This window comes from Oncorhynchus kisutch, linkage group LG25, assembly GCF_002021735.2.
Source record: "Oncorhynchus kisutch isolate 150728-3 linkage group LG25, Okis_V2, whole genome shotgun sequence".
Taxonomy (NCBI): Eukaryota; Metazoa; Chordata; class Actinopteri; order Salmoniformes; family Salmonidae; genus Oncorhynchus; species Oncorhynchus kisutch.
In genome coordinates this window covers 519,150-538,398 of record NC_034198.2, presented here as the reverse complement: position 1 = coordinate 538,398, position 19,249 = coordinate 519,150, and the positions used below count along the sequence as shown (strand labels likewise).

Sequence of the window (19,249 nt, the reverse complement as noted above, 5' to 3'; positions counted from 1 at the left end):
CAATCCCTCCATCAGTGCTCAGACTGTCCGCAATAGGCTGAGAGAGGCTGGACTGAGGGCTTGTAGGCCTGTTGTAAGGCAGGTCCTCACCAGACATCAACAACAAAAAAGTTGCCTATGGGCTCAAACCCATCGTCGCTGGACCAGACAGGATTGGCAAAAAGTGCTCACTGACAAGTAGTGGTTTTGTCTCACCAGGGGTGAAGGTCGGATTCGCGTTTATCATTGAAGGAATGAGCGTTACACCGAGGCCTGTACTTTGGAGCGGGATCAATTTGGAGGTGGAGGGTCCGTCATGGTCTGGGGTGGTGTGTCACAGCATCATTGGACTGAGCTTGTTCTCATTGCAGGCAATCTCAACGCTGTGCGTTACAGGGAAGACATCCTCCCTCATGTGGTACCCTTCCTGCAGGCTCATCCTGACATCATCCATACCGCTCGTTCTGTGGGTGATTTCCTGCAAGACAGGAATTTGACTGTTCTGCAATGGCCAGTGAAGAGCCCGGATCTCAATCCCATTGAACACGTTTGGGACCTTTTGGATCGGAGGTTGAGGGCTAGGGCCATTCCCCCCCCAGAAATGTCCGGGAACTAGCAGGTGCCTTAGTGGAAGAGTGTGGTAACATCTCATAGTGAGAACTGGCAAATCTGGTGCAGTCCATGAGGAGGAGATGACCTGCAGTACTTAATGCAGCTGGTGGCCACAGCAGATACCGACTGTTCCTTTTTGACCCCCCCTTTGTTCAGGGACACATTATTCCATTTCTGTTAGTCACATGTCTGAGGAACTTGTTCAGTTTATGTCTCAGTTGTTGAACCTTGTTATGTTCATATAAATAATTACACATGTTAATTTTGCTGAAAATAACTGTATAGCAAGTCAGTTAAGAACAAATTCTTACTTTCAATGACAGCCTAGGAACAGTGGGTTAACTGCCTGTTCAGGGGCAGAACGACAGATTTGTACCTTGTCAGCTCGGGGGTTTGAACTTGCAACCTTCCGGTTACTAGTCCAACGCTCTTACCACTAGGCTACCCTGCCGCCCCGAGAGCAATGACACCAAATTTAACACACCTGCTCCCCAATCACATCTGAGACCTTGTAACACCAATGAGGCACATAACACCGGGGAGGGAAAACGGCTAATTGGCCCAATTTGGTAATTTAAAATCAAATAAAAAAATGCTTGTGCTTCTAGTTCCGACAATGCAGTAATAACCAACGAGTAATCTAGCTAACAATTCCAAAAATACTACCTTATACACACAAGTGTAAAGGGATAAAGAATATGTACATAAAGATATATGAATGCCCCTTAGATATGAATTCGGAGGGCAGATATTAAATATTAAAGCATTAGACCTCTCACTAATGGCATTACTCAAAAGTTATAGTTAATTAAGTCCTCCACAATAGTATGGGGCTTGCCTGTCCTTGCCACTCAATAGCTCACCATATAAGCTAGCCCCTTCTTATTAATGGTATCTGTTGCTGTCAAGTTGTCTAGGTGTTATAATTATTTCAGCTCTGCCCAATCTTGAAAACGGCTTGCTCAACACGTGAAGGATGCAAAGGGACTCAATTCCCTTTTAGTGTTTTATTATGGTTTTGATGCCATTTGTTGAATATGTTGAAACAGTTGATTTGTTGAATAGAGTAGTTGAATGACAGAGGAATAGGGAATAGGATTGATGATAAGGTTGATAACCTTAAACAGAGAATAAAACATGCATTATTTTACACAATAAACAATGCATGACACAGCAACAAAGCATGGCTTTGAATAAAGTAAACGTTTAAACAATGTAATCTAGCACTTCAAGCAATTACTTCTGCAGTCAGAAAATATCCACAAAAAAGAAGTCACCACTCCTACCAGAGTTAAACATGTAAATTGTGCTAAGCACTGGATGCAACATAATAAATCATTCCAAACATCACATACCAGTTGCGCCTTCAGGGTTGAACAATGAGCTGTTTGTATGTTGAGGACCCAAGCAAAGCTAAGCCCAAACATTTTATACCCATTATCTGCCAGGTGCGCATGTAAAAGTAGTCCCTCCAGAAATCCTGGCTCAATTTTTTAGTTCCACCCGTGTTTTTGGGTTATCTGCCCTCTTGAGGCCCGGAGTTCTTTAAAGGAAGAGCTGCCATTGTGCTCATGTTTTGAGTGTTCTGTTTTTTGACGCAACACATCCCACTTGACCTCCTGGTTCTTGAACCCAAGGAGATCACACGAACATCGGTGTTGGGGCTGGTTCGATTTCAGCTATCAGGTTTTTTCCTTCTTCAACAGGAAGTAAAACAATGATGCGTCTGACATCCCTATGAAGAACTGTAGTAGGTATTTTAGTTGAGAGTTTCTTTGACTTCTCTTGAGCAGGCTTCACAGTTGGGACTGGGTAGCTGGGAAAAGTTCTGACATGCACATCTCTGACGATGCCCTTCTTGTCAATGTTGACACTGATGACTCTGGCTAGTTTGTAGTGACCCCTCCAGGCATTTTGGTCAGCCAGCCAGACAACATCTCCAACAGCCACATTCCTATGTGTCGTGTGCCATTTACTCCTCACGAATAGATTGGGCCCAGCTAACTGACTCCACTTCCTCCAGAACCGGTCAACGGTTCTGTTTGGATAGCTCTCAATCTTTTGTATGGGTAGCTTTCAAAATCAAATGTACTGATGTATTCTATGCAGTCCTCCTGGCTTTGAGTTCTTGCATCTATGGGCCTCTCATTGGCAAGGTTAGCAGCCGTGTAGAGAAATGTTTGAAACACACTCCATGTGAAGAGTCCTTCTCCTCCCAGGTTGTGCAAAGCCCGCTTCACAGTACGAACAGCTGCTTCTGCAGCTCCATTCCTGTGAGAGGAGTCTGCTGGGTGGATTTTTCAGCTCCATTCTGTCCCATGCTTGGAAGCTTCATTTTCAAGCTCAGATTTACTTAGTTGATCAAAGAAGAGGTAGAGTTCTTTGAGGGCAGGTCTGGCACCCACAAAGTTCTTTCCAGGACCTGACCACAATTTCTTTGGATGCCCTCTCAGTGCTGTGAATCTTTGGTAAGCCAGTAGGAAGCCTTCAGTCGACTGGTCACTGACAACATCTGTGTGTATAGCTCTGGACCTCCAGTTTGTTGAAAGAGCATCCTCCCACTTTGGTTTATCTGAGGCTGAATTCTTGGTCACCATTTCTTTCCATCTCGTTGCGGCTCTCCAAACCCAGGCAATGACTCAGATCAGCCTGGTCCGACTGCTGAATTTCCTGATGTCAATCAGTTTGGTTACCGCAGAGCCGGCTGGTGATCTTCGGATCCGAGTCATGGGTTCATCTGGGTTATTTTGCTGTGCATCACTCTGGTTTCTCTTGACCTGCGCTCTGGTCAGTGCTGCCGAGAAAGCTTTCCTTCGAAGTTTGTTTATGCCTTCCTTGGCATAAATTTCTTTGGCTGACTTATGTCACCACTCTTCCACAGGTTGCCTCAGGAATGAATGCTGGTCCATCCTGCCACATGGAATCTTCCTGGAGGTCTTCTGGGGCTGCCCCTCTTGTTATGATGTCAGCACTGTTCAGGCCTCCTGGGATCCACCACCAGTCTTCTACGGATGTGGATTTCTAGATCTCTCTATTCGCAAAGAAAGTTTGATATCCATAGCTGTCTCTCTGGATTGCTCCCAACACAGTTTGACTGTCCAGTAGATGGAGCCATCGTTCAATTTCTATTCGACTGTGCTTTTCAACGTACTTTCGAAGTCGTGCTGCATAGACAGCACCGCAGATTTGAGCTTTTACTGGTTCTCCCTTTTGGTCCAATGGTGTGAGCTTTGCTTTGTATTCAACCAGTCTGACTTTGATGCCTTGCTGGGTCTCCCATCTTAACCTCTTGATTCTAGCCATCCTGGATCCGGGATCGTGAATACAGCCTCAAGCTCATTAGCATAACGCAACGTTAACTATTCATGAAAATCGCAAATGAAATGAAATAAATATGCTAGCTCTCAAGCTTAGCCTTTTGTTAACAACACTGTCATCTCAGATTTTCAAAATATGCTTTTCAACCATAGCAAAACAAGCATTTGTGTAAGATTATTGATACCTAGCGTAGCATTTAGCGTAGCATTCAGCGGGCAACATTTTCACAAAAACAAGAAAAGCATTCAAATAAAATCATTTACCTTTGAAGAACTTTGGATGTTTTCAATGAGGAGACTCTCAGTTAGATAGCAAATGTTCAGTTTTTCCAAAAATATTATTTGTTTAGGACAAATCGCTCCGTTTTGTTTGTCACGTTTGGCTACCAAAAAAAAACGAAAATTCAGTCATCAAAACGCCAAACTTTTTTCCAAATTAACTCCATAATATCGACTGAAACATGGTAAACGTTGTTTAGAATCAATCCTCAAGGTGTTTTTCACATATGTCTTCGATGATATATCGTTCGTGGAAGTCTTCTCTCTCCTCTGAATCACATGGAAGAATGCTTGCAGCTGAAGATTACGCACCAATTTCGACAAAGGACACCGGGCGGACACCTGGTAAATGTAGTCTCTTATGGCCAATCTTCCAATGATATGCCTACAAACACGTCACAATGCTGCAGACACCTTGGGGAAACGGCAGAAAGTGTAGGCTCGTTCAGGGCGCATTCACAGCCATATAAGGAGACAATGGAATACAGCGCCTCAAACATTTGGCTCACTTCCTGTTTGAAGTTTCATCTTGGTTTCGCCTGTAGCATCAGTTCTGTGGCACTCACAGATAATATATTTGCAGTTTTGGAAACGTCAGAGTGTTTTCTTTCCAAAGCTGTCAATTATATGCATAGTCGAGCATCTTTTCGTGACACAATATCTTGTTTAAAACGGGAACGTTTTTTCATCCAAAAATGAAATACTGCCCCTAGTGTTCCAAGAGGTTAAGTATACTACGGCTCCATAGCTATTGTCACTTCCATCAGAGAATGTTATTCCCCAAGGTTTTCCAATCCAGTTGACTGGTGTGAGGCTTCTGTGAAAGGTGATTTGGCCAAGACGTGTGTATTCCTCAAAGAATTGGGTGGCTTTTCCCTCAAATTTTCAGACAAAGGTTTTTCCTAAGTGTCTCTGGTCAGAGTTTTGCCTCCAGCTTCCTGAAATGCCTTTCTGACAAGAATGGCGCCCTTTTGTTTGGCAGGTGTGACGAGGCCTATTGGGTCATACAGGTTAGCTACCTTGCTCAGCAGTTCTCTTCTCGTCAGTGGGTTTGGAGTTTTCCCTCTCACCTCTTCATCAAGGAGATTTTGGCTGACTCTCATTTTCTTTTTCATCTTTGAGAAATTGATTGACGTCATGAGGTACAATTTATCCTCCTCAACAAGGTATCCAACTCCAAGGGCTTTATTGTCTCCTTCCCTCATTTGGTTTGGGAGAATGAGTGCTGTGCTTGACTGTGCTCCTTGTTCTCCTGGAACGATCTCCTGCCTCCCACTTTGATCTGCCCGGACCCAGGGCTTGAGGAAGAAGCCACCTGCTTTCAGGATCTCTTCAACCCTTTTGGTGTTCTGGTCCAGCTTTTGCAAGTCATTATGGGAAGTCAGGATGTCATCGACATAGGTATCCTCTTCAAGGATCCTACGTTCCTCCTCCAGATGAGCAAACATGGGCAGTTTGGCTGTCTCTCTCATAGCCAATTGTGCAATGCACCCTGCTGGTCGATCGCCAGGAGGTGCATCTCCAGGTCTTCCAACCACACAGAATTGTACATTTTCTTTATGTCGCCGAGGGCAGCATGGATGCCTCTCCTGAACCTGAGTAGTACTGCTCGGATGGGATTGAGGACATGAGGCCCTTTCAGCAGAAGGTCATTCATGCTGACCCCTTTAAACTTCTGGCTGCTGTTCCATACCAGTCGCACAGGTGTTGTGAGAGAGTGCGGGTTTGGCGCCACCAAGTGACTGACATACCATACCTCCCCCTTCCAGCTGGCAATGAGCTCTTTGGTGAGTTACTTCTTTGCTCTTCTCTCCACCATTTCATGGACTTGAGCTGTGTATGCTATTCTCCACTCTGGCTCTTTTTTGAGTTGCTTTTCTGTTCTCAAGAAGGTGGCTTCCACCCCACTCCTGTTGTCAGGAAAGGAACTTGGATCTTGAATCCAGGGGTATTTTGTGTCCCAGTGGGATTCATCACTGTGAGCATCTGCTGTGATGTAGGTGAGGCCTTTCCTTATGCTCTCCAGCTCTCTTTCCTCACTCAGAGTAATTTCCTTGCCTCTTGGTTGACAGTTGCCGCACCGGCATCCTCCACACTTTGGGTCGCAAGCTGCTCCAATGCTGTCCCATTTCCACCAATCCAAGAACTCTCTGCGAGCAACTGTGCCTTTGGTTTCAGCTGTGAACAGCTTAGCTATCTCTTGATACTTGACAGCGGTTGCTCTCATGGATCGAGCAAAGTGTGTGTCAGACCTGTGTGCGGCTATATCCACTTCTTCAAACAGATCTGGATGTGCTCCACCAACAGTCTTTCCTAGCGGGCCTTCCCACAAGACAAGGTCTCCAATCACCTTCACTTCGTCTTCCTTCGCAGTGGCTTATCAGTAGCTCAATAATCTCCGGTCTACTCAGATCTCCTAGATTGACTTTTGGGAAGAACTTCTTGAGTTGCTCAGGTTTGATGACTCTGTGGATGTTGGCAATTTCATTCAAACCATAGCAGATGAGCTCTTTCCGTGCCTATGTGCGTTTTGACCCTCACTCTGAGGAGATATCTTCTGGTTCTAACCTTCATGGCCATTCCTCCGACTCCATGAACGACTAAAGTGATGTTTTCACTTCGAAGATTTAATCTTCTGGCAGCTCTGTGAGTGATGTAGTTTGTGTCCGATGCCAAGTCGATCAGGGTTCCAATTTCTTCTCCTGCATTGGCAGTTACCTTGAGCAGCATTAGAATAACTGGCAATTCTTCTACTGCACTTGACTCAGTCACTCCCAGCTGATTCTTTTCGACACAGGTGCGCATGTAAAAGTAGTCCCTCCAGAAATCCTGGCTCAATTTTTTTGTTCCACCCGTGTTTTTGGGTTATCTGCCCTCTTGAGGCCTTGAGTTCTTTAAAGGAAGAGCTGCCATTGTGCTCATGTTCTGAGTGTTCTGTTTTTTGACGCAACAGTTGCTTTTATATGTCTTACTACTCGAAAGTCATCTTTATTATCGCTCAAAAAACTCCTCTTTTTCAAATTGTCATGTTTTGTTTTTAAATGTCTGCACAAAAGTGAAGGTTTCCCGCAAGAGAGTAACTGTTGTGATTGGATGTTTATTATTTGACTAGGCTACTTGTATTTGACATTGTGTTGTTATTTTTCTGGCTTCATTATATTTTTGGCAGTGAAATGAGCCTACTCAGGCAAGAAACAAGCCTCACTCAAATGTATAGCCCGATTAGAGAAGTAGACAGGCAGACACCAGGCAATACACCTGCATGCCCCATCTGACCCAGCTCAAACCCTTGCTACTCACATGCACACGCGCAGACACATTCATGCACCCACACACATACACAATTACACTGAGGCCACATTCACCTACATTCACATGGAGTGACCTCTGCTCTTTGAGTCGAGCTGTCACACTGTGTAGACTGGAAAGCTCTGGACAAGGGCATCTACCCTTCAGCAAGAGAGATTCACACTACTGAGGGAGAGGGAGTGGGAGAGAGCGAGCCGCAATACGTTTTCATCTAAAATATTATAGCAGTCCACGTTAATCTGTCTTTCCAGTGTTTCTCAGTGTCCCGCCATTCCTTGGACCTTAAATCTTACCTTCCCCCTTCAATGGAAACACTCTCTCTACCTCTCCTCTGAGGATGACAATGTAAAAGAGAAAATGGATATATTAAAATGTATCTCTTATCTATCCACTGTGTACGGATGTTGACAAGATATCCTGGCCTTTCCCTAAATGCAAATTCTTTGACAGAAACACTTTCTAAAAAAGTGGGCACAATCAGAATGTGGACAGGATCAGGACCAAGGATGCACGTTGCTCCAGGTATAAACAAGGCTGCAACCTGTCAATGATTTTCGAGTGCAAAATAATGATGATTTAAATGGTTTCACTGTCCAGATCTGTCTACAATGTGTGCCTGACTACCTCACAATGCGTATTTTAATCGTCTACACATATTTTAATTGTCTACAGCTGTCTCTCTCTGTAGCCGATGTGAGTAAGACCTTTTAACAGGTTAGTATTTACAAGTCCGCGGGGCCAGATGGATTACCAGGAAGTGTACTCAGAACATCTGCTGACCAGCAGGCAAGTGTCTTCAGTGGCACTTTCAACCTCTCCCTGACCCAGTCTGTAATACATACATTTCAAGCAGACCACCATAGTCCCTGTGCCCAAGAACGGCAAGGTAACCTGTCTGAATGACTATCACCTCGTAGCACATCTGTAGCCATGAAATACTTAACGGCTGGTCATGGCTTACATCATCCCAGGCATCACCATCATCCTTGAGGAAAACTGTTTTTAAATTAATATCTCCATATTTATCAATGACAGTAGGCGAGTGTATATCTACCTTTTCACGCTAGGGTTTAATAATATAGTCACATATGTCATTTAGCGGGATGCCAAAGCGACATTTTCGTATAGATGGCCCCAGCAGCAATCAAACCCACAACCCTTGGCGTTGCAAGCACAATGCTCTAGCAACTATGCCACAAAGGACACACGTCTTATGTGGAGCATTTAGCTGCTGATGAATTGTTTCTGGTCTGTAGTATCAGTCCATATTGTCCCACTAAGCACCAAGCCATAACCCTGACTCTAACTTGCTGGCACCTCATGAAGGTGGCCAGTGTCACCTGTCCTCTAATCTAGGCCACCAGATCCACAGCTGGCCTCCCCATGACACAAAAACCTGCGCACTCACACATGCAATCAGGTACATACACACCACAAACACAGACAAGCACAGACAGACATACACAAATGTCTGCATGCAAACACATTAGTTTACACATACAAACACATATGCACACCCATACTCACCCACACACACATATATTCGTACACCCACATACAGACCAATGGACATACACACACGCCAGCTGTTACCCAGGAACAAGTGCAGGCTATTTTCTGAAGTATACCCAGCCTTTAGCCACATTTTTAACTGGTGCTAATATGGGTACTTTGTCCTGATCTTCTCTTAAAGGGCGGAATAATGATGATTTTAATCATTTCTCTGTCCAGATCTGTCGACACTTGTAAGATATCCAGATACAATGTGTGTCTGACTACCTCCGGAGGTTGGCAGGATGATCTGATCACAATGAGTCTTTTGATTGTCTACACCTGTCTAAAATGTGGGCACAATCAGAATATCAACAATATCAGGACAAATGACCCAAGTTAGAACCAGGTATAAACAGTTTTTTTTTTGTGCTCTCCCTGGGTTCGACCTGAAGCAAGAGCACAGGCTTGCCCATGGAGTGGAGCTTCTAATCTGGCAACCTCCCTCTATTCTCAACTTAACCTGCCCTCTAAACAGATAACTCCAATAGCATATCCCATGCAGTTACCAGCATAATTGTATTCTGCCCACTGTTTTATACGGCATGTATGTTTCACAGTGCTTATTGACAGAGCAAAAGACAAAATGGGAAGTGTGAATCAGTAGTGTGGCCGGTGTCTTTCGGTTAATAAGGAAGTAAGTGCCTCAAGCTGTATTTCTTTCCAGGACACGACCCTAGCGCTCTGAGAAATGGGCCAGGGATCTGACTTTCTTTTTAATCAAAATGGATTCCGGTCAGAGAGGGAGTGGAAATCCATCCGTCTCGCCCCTCCCTTCTCCCCCTACCCCTCCGTTCATTCGTCACATCATGACCATCCAATTTCCATTCCCCCCATCTCAACTTAATCTTCACTATTCTCCGTAAAACCAGAGGAGACCGCAGGGGGTGGCCGCGGCGCTGGGAGAGAACAGAACGCACAGACCACTCGCTCACTAAACCTGTAGCTAAAGCTAATATGCAAAGCAGGGTGAAATTTACTGACTTGGGAAACCTCACAGAGCGTTTTCAAAAACTGTAATAAATCATTCCATCATATCCTAAAAGCACCCAGGACTCCAGCAGGGATCAAAGAGTAATACTTAATGTGTCTGATCTGTTTCACCTGTCTTGTGCGTGTCTCCACCTTCCACCAGGTGTCTCCCATTTTCCCCCATTATCCCCTGTGTACTTATACCTGCGTTTTCTGTTGGTGTCTTTTCTTGTCAAGTCTTACCAGTGTGGTCTCCCGGCTTTTCAGTAGCTCTTGTTTCTGTTTTCTAGTCCTCCCAGTTCTGACCATTCTGCTTGCCTTGACCCTGCCTGCTGTTTGATGCTGTCTTGGATTACTGACCTTTGCCGCGCTGACCCTGAGCCTGCCTACCGTTCTGTCCCTTATTGATGCTGTCTTGGATTACTGACCTTTGCCGCCCTGACCCTGAGCCTGCCTACCGTTCTGTCCCTTATTGATGCTGTCTTGGATTACCAACCTCTGCCTGACCTGGACTTGCTGTTTGCCTGCCCCCTGTTTTGTAATAAACCTCTGCGGTTCGAACTGTCTGCCTCCTGTGTCTGCATCTGGGTCTTATCCCGAGTCGTGTTATAATGTAGGAAAGCATATGTGTATCATGCACAGCAGTGCTCCACTTGTGGTTTGCATACACTTGCTGGCTTCATGGTGCCTTTTCTCCTTTAAAATTACCATGATAATGCTTAGGTATCTAGATTGAATTTCCCTGGTAGATATTTGTAGTTAAATGGCAATGGCGCCAGGAGCCAGTGTTTTTGAGGCAATTCAGAAATCTCTATACCATAATGACTTTGAAATGAAAAATGTACATTTTATATGTTTCTATCGTTTCCATTGTTGGTACTCATGTTTCTGTACTTAAAAAAATTATGAATTCAGCTAGTGTCTAGGAGCTTGAAGGGTGAAGATCAAATAACTATTTGTTGTTCCTAACATTGCATCCATAACAAACATACAAATATAAATGTGGGATCAATTGGATTAAAATATAATTTTGTGAAGAGGTCATCTTCAACTTATTTATGACTCCCACTCATATCTCATCTAAAATGATTCTGTATTCTACAGGTACCTAACGTACATATTATTTTAGTTGTATAATTACATACAAATTAGATTTAAAATGATCCTGGAACAAAAAAACTCAACTCTGATTTGCTTAATTCCATGTTTATGGCAAATTGAACCATGGCGTTTCTGCTGATTGTGAATGAGGACCATTTTATTTGTGCTGATAGGGAATTAGGGACTATTGTGCTTGGGCTGAAAGTGAATGAGGATCATGTGTTTGTGTTGAGAGTGAGTGGGGGAGAAACTGTGTTTTAATGAAACAATGACTTGTTCCAGCATGGGAACAGCATGCCAGGTACTTCAGCAGACAGCTCTCTGTCTGCAATTTGGGGTCCAATTTTGTTGCATTGTGCTGCCTGTTCGGCAGATCAAAACTGCTCAGCTACTTGGTCTGTGTTCCTCTCAGTTTACCAGTGACAGGTGTATTATGAGAACGAGAGCGCGATTGTTTGAGATGTCCTATCAATGATTCAGTGAAAGCACATCAAATGCAAGGGAGAATGACGTTTCGCCTAGGATGTTCCTCTGGAAACGTTTGATATATAATTCACTATGTTTTTTGACAGGTTGCCAAGTGTACATGCCACGCCCTTGGTTTAGATAAAGGATTCCCTGGCAGCCAAGGGTCTCCCTTGCCCCAAAAGTGGAGTGCTCAGAGTCTCCTGACAGTATGTTGCCTCAAACATGCTACCATTGGTGACTAATCATCGGTAACAGTGCATTTTAGTAGGACACAATCAGGTAAATACTTAATTGGGTCATTTAAGTACTTAAAAGACCATTTACACAAATGATATACCCATAAATTAATTGGTATTGCTCTGGAAATACAGAGGGGAGACCTGCAGAAAGAGAGGTAACGAAGTTAGCACATATTTTTAAATGTGTTAATCAGGTATGCTTGTGCTATGAATCTATGGGAGAATCACATGTAAAATGACAGATTAGAGGGGAATATGGAGCACACTCTGGAGTTAGCAATAAACAGATGGGGCTATTGTCTTGTTTACTTAGGGAGTAAGTTGACATCCCCACGGATAAGGTTTTACCATGTACTGATTACCGCCACGAAATAGCCTCCGTAAATAACAAGAGCAGACCTAATCAATCTCTGTCTCATTCATTCATTAACCCAGCATCAACAACCCACCCATGCTCTTTCAGTTCACCTGGGTGTTGTTGTGTGGGTTACTCTGTTGATGGCTAAAACAACCGCTTTAACCGAGCTAACACTAGCATCTACTCACAAATGGAACCCACAAACAAGTGACTACCTAGAAACAGCCTCCGCAAATAACAAGAGCAGACCTAATCAATCTCTGTCTCATTCTCTCTCCCTTTCTCTCTCTCTGTCAACCTCTCTCGATCTCTCTCTCTAACAATCTGTCGATGTAGACAGTTGAGGTTTTGTATCTTCAATCTGAAAACTCAGCACTCTAAAAACAACCTAATTTGGGTTCTTTGGTAACCCAGTGCTGGGTAAATATTGGACAGAACACACCCTGGGATATTTTGAATCAGCCAGTTGGGTTGTAGGAATAACCCATGTTGGGTTTTTGGGATTACACAAACATGGGTTAATTTAACCATCAGTTGTTGTTTTTCCCTTTCATACTGGGTAGGCCCAGCAGCAGGATCTTTTTATACATAGCCCTGGTTTTTAGGTAGTTATTTTTTGGCCACCTGTGAAAATAAATGTATTTCATTTTCATCATGTTAAATTTGTGAGCTGCAAATTTAATTTTACAGAAAATATTTTTGCATATTACATATTCTAATATAATAAGATTGCTTACTAGATATAGAAACAAGGTAGTATCTATCCCAGCAAGGATATTTGCATTTACCACACTCTTACACATCTATAAATCTTATTAAAGCTCAAATGAAAGAATCTTTAAAACATTCAGTGTTCAACTGTAACATGTGATAACAATGCAACAGAACACATGAACAGTAATTAAATATAATCTCATTGGTGGCCAAAAATAAATTTCTAAAAGCCACATCCCTACTAAACTACGATTCCACTCTTCTGATCTGACCCGCTGGGTCATATCTCAATAACCATTAACCCAGCATCAACAACCCACCCATGCTCTTTCAGTTCACCTGAGTGTTGTTGTGTGGGTTACTCTGTTGATGGCTAAAACAACCGCTTTAACCGAGCTAACACTAGCATCTACTCACAAATGGAACCCACAAACAAGTGACTACCTAGTCTCCGGACATGGACTAAATGGATAAATTATTTAAGAGGTATGCAGTGCATATGCAAGCTGACATATTTATAATACTGAAGGGAAGCAATCCACAACATACAGATGTGAAAAAAATCTAGTTTTACCCGTTTTGTGTATCTGTGAAATAGTGTGCATCTGGTAAGAAGGGTTGAGACAAATTGATGATGAGCACCAACAGCATTCCTATAGAGGGACGTAGTTCAATTACAGTGTATGTAAATGTGAAGGTTGAAACCATACAGAGAGTAATTAAATCAAATCAAATAAACTCTGCAAAAAAAGAAACGTCCCTTTTTCAGGACCCTGTTTTCCAAAGATAATTCGTAAAAATCCAAATAACTTCACAGATCTTCAGTGTAAAGGGTTTAAACACTGTTTCCCACGCTGAACCATAAACAATTAATGAACATGCACCTGTAAAACGGTTGTTAAGACACTAACAGCTTACAGACGGTAGACAATTAGCAGCCTATAGGGAGGAGGTCAGAGACCTGGCCGGGTGGTGCCAGAATAACAACCTATCCCTCAATGTAACCAAGACTAAGGAGATGATTGTGGATTACAGGAAAAGGAGCACAGAGCACGTCCCCATTCTCATCGACGGGGCTGTAGTGCATCAGGTTGAGAGCTTCAAATTCCTTGGTGTCCACATCAACAACAAACTAGATTGGTCCAAACACACCACGACAGTCGTGAAGAGGGCACGACAAAGCCTATTCCCCCTCAGGAAACAAAAAAGATTTGGCATGGGTCCTGAGATCCTCAACAGGTTCTACAGCTGCAACATCGAGAGCATCCTGGTTGCATCACAACCTGGTACGGCAAAGCACTTCAGAGGGTAGTGCGTACGGCTCAGTACATCACTGGGGCAAAGCTGCCTGCCATTCAGGATCTCTACACCAGGCTGTAGGCCCTAAAAGGAAGGCCCTGAAAATTGTCAAAGACCCCAGCCACCCCAGTCATAGACAGTCTCTACTACCACATGGCAAGCGGTACTGGAGTGCCAAGTCTAGGACAAAAAGGCTTCTGAACAGTTTTTACCCCCAAGCCATAACACTCCTGAACAGGTAAGCAATGATTACCCAGATTGTTTGCATTGTGTGCCCCCCCAACCCCTCTTTTACGCTGCTGCTACTCTCTGTTAATCTTATATGCATAGTCACTTTAACTATACACTCATGTACATACTACCTCAATTGGCCCGACCAACCAGTGCTCCCGCACATTGGCTAACGTCCCTGCTCGTCTGCGTGAACGTGCTTTAGGCATGCTGCAAGGACGCATGAGGACTGCAGATGTGGCCAGGGCAATAAATTGCAATGTCCATACTGTGAGACGCCTAAGACAGTGCAACAGGGAGACAGGACGGACAGCTGATTGTTCAAATATTTACACATAAGACAGGAAAATAAACGAAGTTGACAGTGAGAGGACGTTTAGATAGCACAGCTGTCAATTTATTGGTCCTTAAACGAAACTGGTATATCTTTTTATTTATCACAGTTATCTTTAACCAATTTTGGTCTTTAATGCAGGGCTGACAGACAAGTTCCTTACTTTCTCTTCCTTCCACTTGGTAAAGGTTCCAATTGATAAAGTAATTTTGATTTTCCAATTTCTGCCCTCTGAATTAATTATATAAATAGGCCCTTTTAATTTTGTCTGGCATGCCATTTCAAATAAAATATAATATTTTTTGCTCAAATAATTTAAATCCTCTTTGGGCTAGGGAGCAGTATTTTCACGTCCAGATGAAAAGTGTGCCCAAAGTAAACTACCTGTTACTCAGGCCCAGAAGCTAGGATATGCATATAATTGGTAGATTAATGTCTGTGAGTATAACAGAATTAATTCGGCAGGCCAAACCATTCAGGGGGAAAAAAATGGAAGTCATTGGATTTCCCAATAGATTTCTATGGGAACCCCTATTTATGAGGAACCTAGTTGCAGTTCTTATGGCTTCCACTAGATGTCAACAGTCTTTAGAAATTGGTTGATGTTTTTCTTTTGAGAAATGAAGAAGTAGGGTTATTCATTCCATGTGTCACTCTGAAGGTCCCTACTATTTTGGTGCGCGTGAACTGGAACACGCTCTGTGTTATTTTTCTTCGGTATTGGATACAGATTATCCCGTCTTAAATTTGATCGATTATTTACATTTTAGGATACCTGAGGTTGGATTAGGAACGTTGTTTGAAATGTTTGGACCAAGTTTACAGGTAACTTATTAGATACTTTGTAGGCATGTTGGGCGAGTTGGAACCGGTGTATTTCTGAATCAAACGCGCCAAATAAATGGACATTTTGGGGATATAAAGAAGGAATTTATTGAACAAAATGACCATTCATTGTGTCACTGAGACATTTGGGATTGCAAAAAAAAGAAGATCTTCAAAGGTAAGGCATTTATTATATTGTTATTCTGACTTTTGTGTGGCACCTGCCTGGTTGAAATAGTATTTTCATGTGTTTGTATGCGGGGCGCTGTCCTCAGATAATCGCATGGTCTGCTTTGGCCGTAAAGCCTTTTTGAAATCTGACACAGCGGCTGAATTAGCAAGAAGTTAAGCTTTATTTTGATGTATTACACTCATATTTTCGTGAATGTTGAATATTGATATTCCTGTAGTTTGAATTTGGTGCTCTGGAATTTCACTGGATGTTGTCAAATCCCACTAAAGGGATTGGCGTGAGAAGGGATCACTAAGAGGCTTTAAACCATAAGCAAATAGTTGATGACTATAGTAAATAAAATAAAAAAATAAAGCTTGCATCACGCATCTGATTATTCATTATAAATAGGATTTATTTCTGGGACTTTTATATAATTATAATGCAAGGTTAATAACAATAATAATCGTTGTTCGATAACAGATCGGCTCTCGGAACTCATTAAGAGGCGACTTCTATCTTCAATATGCTTCATTATTTAAATGTTTAAAGCGCATGTGGGCAACGGAGAGAATGTATTTGACTGTCTTTAATATTAGGGATTTCAGGAGGAACAGAAAATTGCGTGTCAATTCATAAACCATGTGCCATGGAATCGGTCCATCGAAAATCTCTTCCCAACTATTTTGCAATCTATATAGCACAGCTGTCAATTTTACAAATAGATAGTCAATATGTGCCAGTTTAGACTACCGATAGATTAGCATTTTATCTCCCCCTTGCGGTTCAATGACAGAATGTCACCATCTTTTACTATTTTATTTTACTTCGCCTTTATTTAACCAGGTAGGCTAGTTGAGAACAAGTTTTAATTTGCAACTGCGACCTGGCCAATATAAAGCAAAGCAGTTCGACACATACAACAACACAGAGTTACACATGGAATAAACAAACATACAATCAATAATACAGGAAAAAAATCTATACACAGCATAGTGCAAATGAAATAGGATAAGAGGTAAGGCAATAAATAGGCCATGGTGGCGAAGTAATTACAATATAGCAATTAAACACTGGAATGGTAGATGTGCAGAAGATGAATGTGCAAGTAGAGATACTGGGGTGCAAAGGAGTAACATAGATAAATAAATGCAGTATGGGGATGAGGTAGTTGGATGGGCTATGTACAGATGAGCTATGTACAGGTGCAGTGATCTGTGAGCTGTTCTGACAGCTGGTGCTTAAAGTTAGTGAGGGAGGAAGAGTCTTTAGTGATTTTTGCAGTTAGTTCCAGTCATTGGCAGCCGAGAACTGGAAGGAGAGGCAGCCAAAGGAAGAATTGGCTTTGGGGGTGACCAGTGAGATATACCTGCTGGAGCGCGTGCTACGGGTGGGTGCTGCTATGGTGACCAGTGAGCTGAGATAAGGCAGGGCTTTACCTAGCAGAGACTTGTAGATGACCTGGAGCCAGTGGGTTTGGCGACGAGTATGAAGCGAGGGCCAGCCAACGAGAGCGTACAGGTCGCAGTGGTGGGTAGTATATGGGGCTTTGGTGACAAAACGGATGGCACTGTGATAGACTGCATCCAATTTGTTGAGTAGAGTGTTGGAGGCTATTTTGTAAATGACATCGCCAAAGTCGAGGATCGTAGGACGGTCAGTTTTACAAGAGATGTTTGGCAGCATGAGTGAAGGAGGCTTTGTTGCGAAATAGGAAGTCAATTCTAGATTAAATTTTGGATTGGAGATGTTTAATGTGAGTCTGGAAGGAGAGTTTACAGTCTAACCAGACACCTAGGTATTAGTAGTTGTCCACATATTCTAAGTCAGAACCATCCAGAGTAGTGTTGCTGGACGGGCGGTGATCAGTTGAAGAGCATGCATTTAGTTTTACTGGCATTTAAGGGCACGGAAGGAGAGTCGTATGGCATTGAAGCTCATCTGGAGGTTAGTTAACACAGTGTCCAAAGAAGGGCCAGATGTATACAGAATGGTGTCGTCTGCGTAGAGGTGGATCAGAGACTCACCAGCAGCAAGAGCAACATCATTGATGTATACAGAGAAGAGAGTTGGCCCAAGAATTGAACCCTGTGGCACCCTCATAGTGACTGTCAGAGGTCCGGACAACAGGCCCTCCGATTTTACATACTGAACTCTATCAGAGAAGTAGTTGGTGAACCAGGCGAGGCAATCATTTGAAGGCTGTTGAGTCTGCCAATAAGAATGTTGTGATTAACAGAGTCGAAAGCCTTAGCCAGGTTGATGAATTCGGCTGCACAGTAATGTCTCTTATCAATGGCGGTTATGATATCATTTAGGACCATGAGCGTAGTTGAGGTGCACCCATGACCAGCTCTGAAACCAGATTTCATAGCGGAGAAGGTATGGTGGGATTCGAAGTGGTCTGTAATCTGTTTGTTGACTTGGCTTTCGAAGACCTTAGAAAGGCAGGGTAGAATAGATATAGGTCTGTAGCAGTTTGGGTCTTGAGTGTCTCCCCTTTGAAGAGGGGGATGACTGCGGCAGCTTTCCAATCTATGGGAATCTCAGACGACACGAAAGAGAGGTTTAACAAGCTAGTAATAGTGGTTGCAACAATTTCGGCAGACCATTTTAGAAAGAGAGGGTCAAGATTGTCTAGCCCGGCTGATTTTGTAGGGGGATTTGTTGGGTGAAGGAGAAGTGGGGGAGTGGGGGAAGGAGAAGTGGGGGAGGTTGCTGTGGGGAGCGCATGGCTGTTGACCGGGGTAGGGGTAGCCAGGTGGAAAGCATGGCCAGCCATAGAAATACATAGAAATACTCAATTATAGTGGATTTATTGGTGGTAACAGTGTTTCCTAGCCTCAGTGCAGTGGGCAGCTGGGAGGAGGTGCTCTTATTTTCCATGGACTTTCCAGTGTCCCAGAACTTTTTTGAGTTTGTGCTACAGGATGCAAATTTCTGCTTGTTAAAGCTAGCCTTAGCCTTCCTAACTGCCTGTGTATCTTTGTTCCTAACTTCCCTGAAAAATTGCATATCACGGGGGCTGTTCGATGCTAATGCAGAATGCCACAAGATGGTTTTTGTGCTGGTCAAGGGCAGTCAGGTCTGGAGAGAACCAAGGGCTATATATGTTCCTGGTTCTACATTTTTTGAATTGGGGCATACTTATTTCAGATGGTGAGGAAGGCACTTTTAAAGAATAACCAGGCATCCTCTACTGATGGGATGAGGTCAATATCCTTCCAGGATACAGGGATCTACCACTAACGGTTGCGGAATAAGCTCTTACCTTTTAAAGGAAGAACCACTGTAGATTGAGGACAAAAAGGACCAACGTACAATGGTACGAGGAAGTTTAAAATGGTTGCTTGAGGATTGTACAGCGAATACTAATGAGGCATCTACTGTCCCTCGCTGCCCTCAGTCTGCATTCCAAATGTAACTCGATTACCTACATAATGCACTACTTTGTACCAGAGCCCTACTGGCCCTGATCTAAAGTAGCAC

General features: G+C 43.2%; 1 protein-coding gene across 1 annotated transcript in view; it reads right to left on the bottom strand.

Annotated features, from left to right (window-relative positions):
* LOC109869944 (pro-neuregulin-3, membrane-bound isoform) overlaps positions 1-19,249 on the bottom strand; it is a 306,024-nt gene that overhangs the window by 266,227 nt on the left and 20,548 nt on the right. The window lies entirely within an intron of this gene.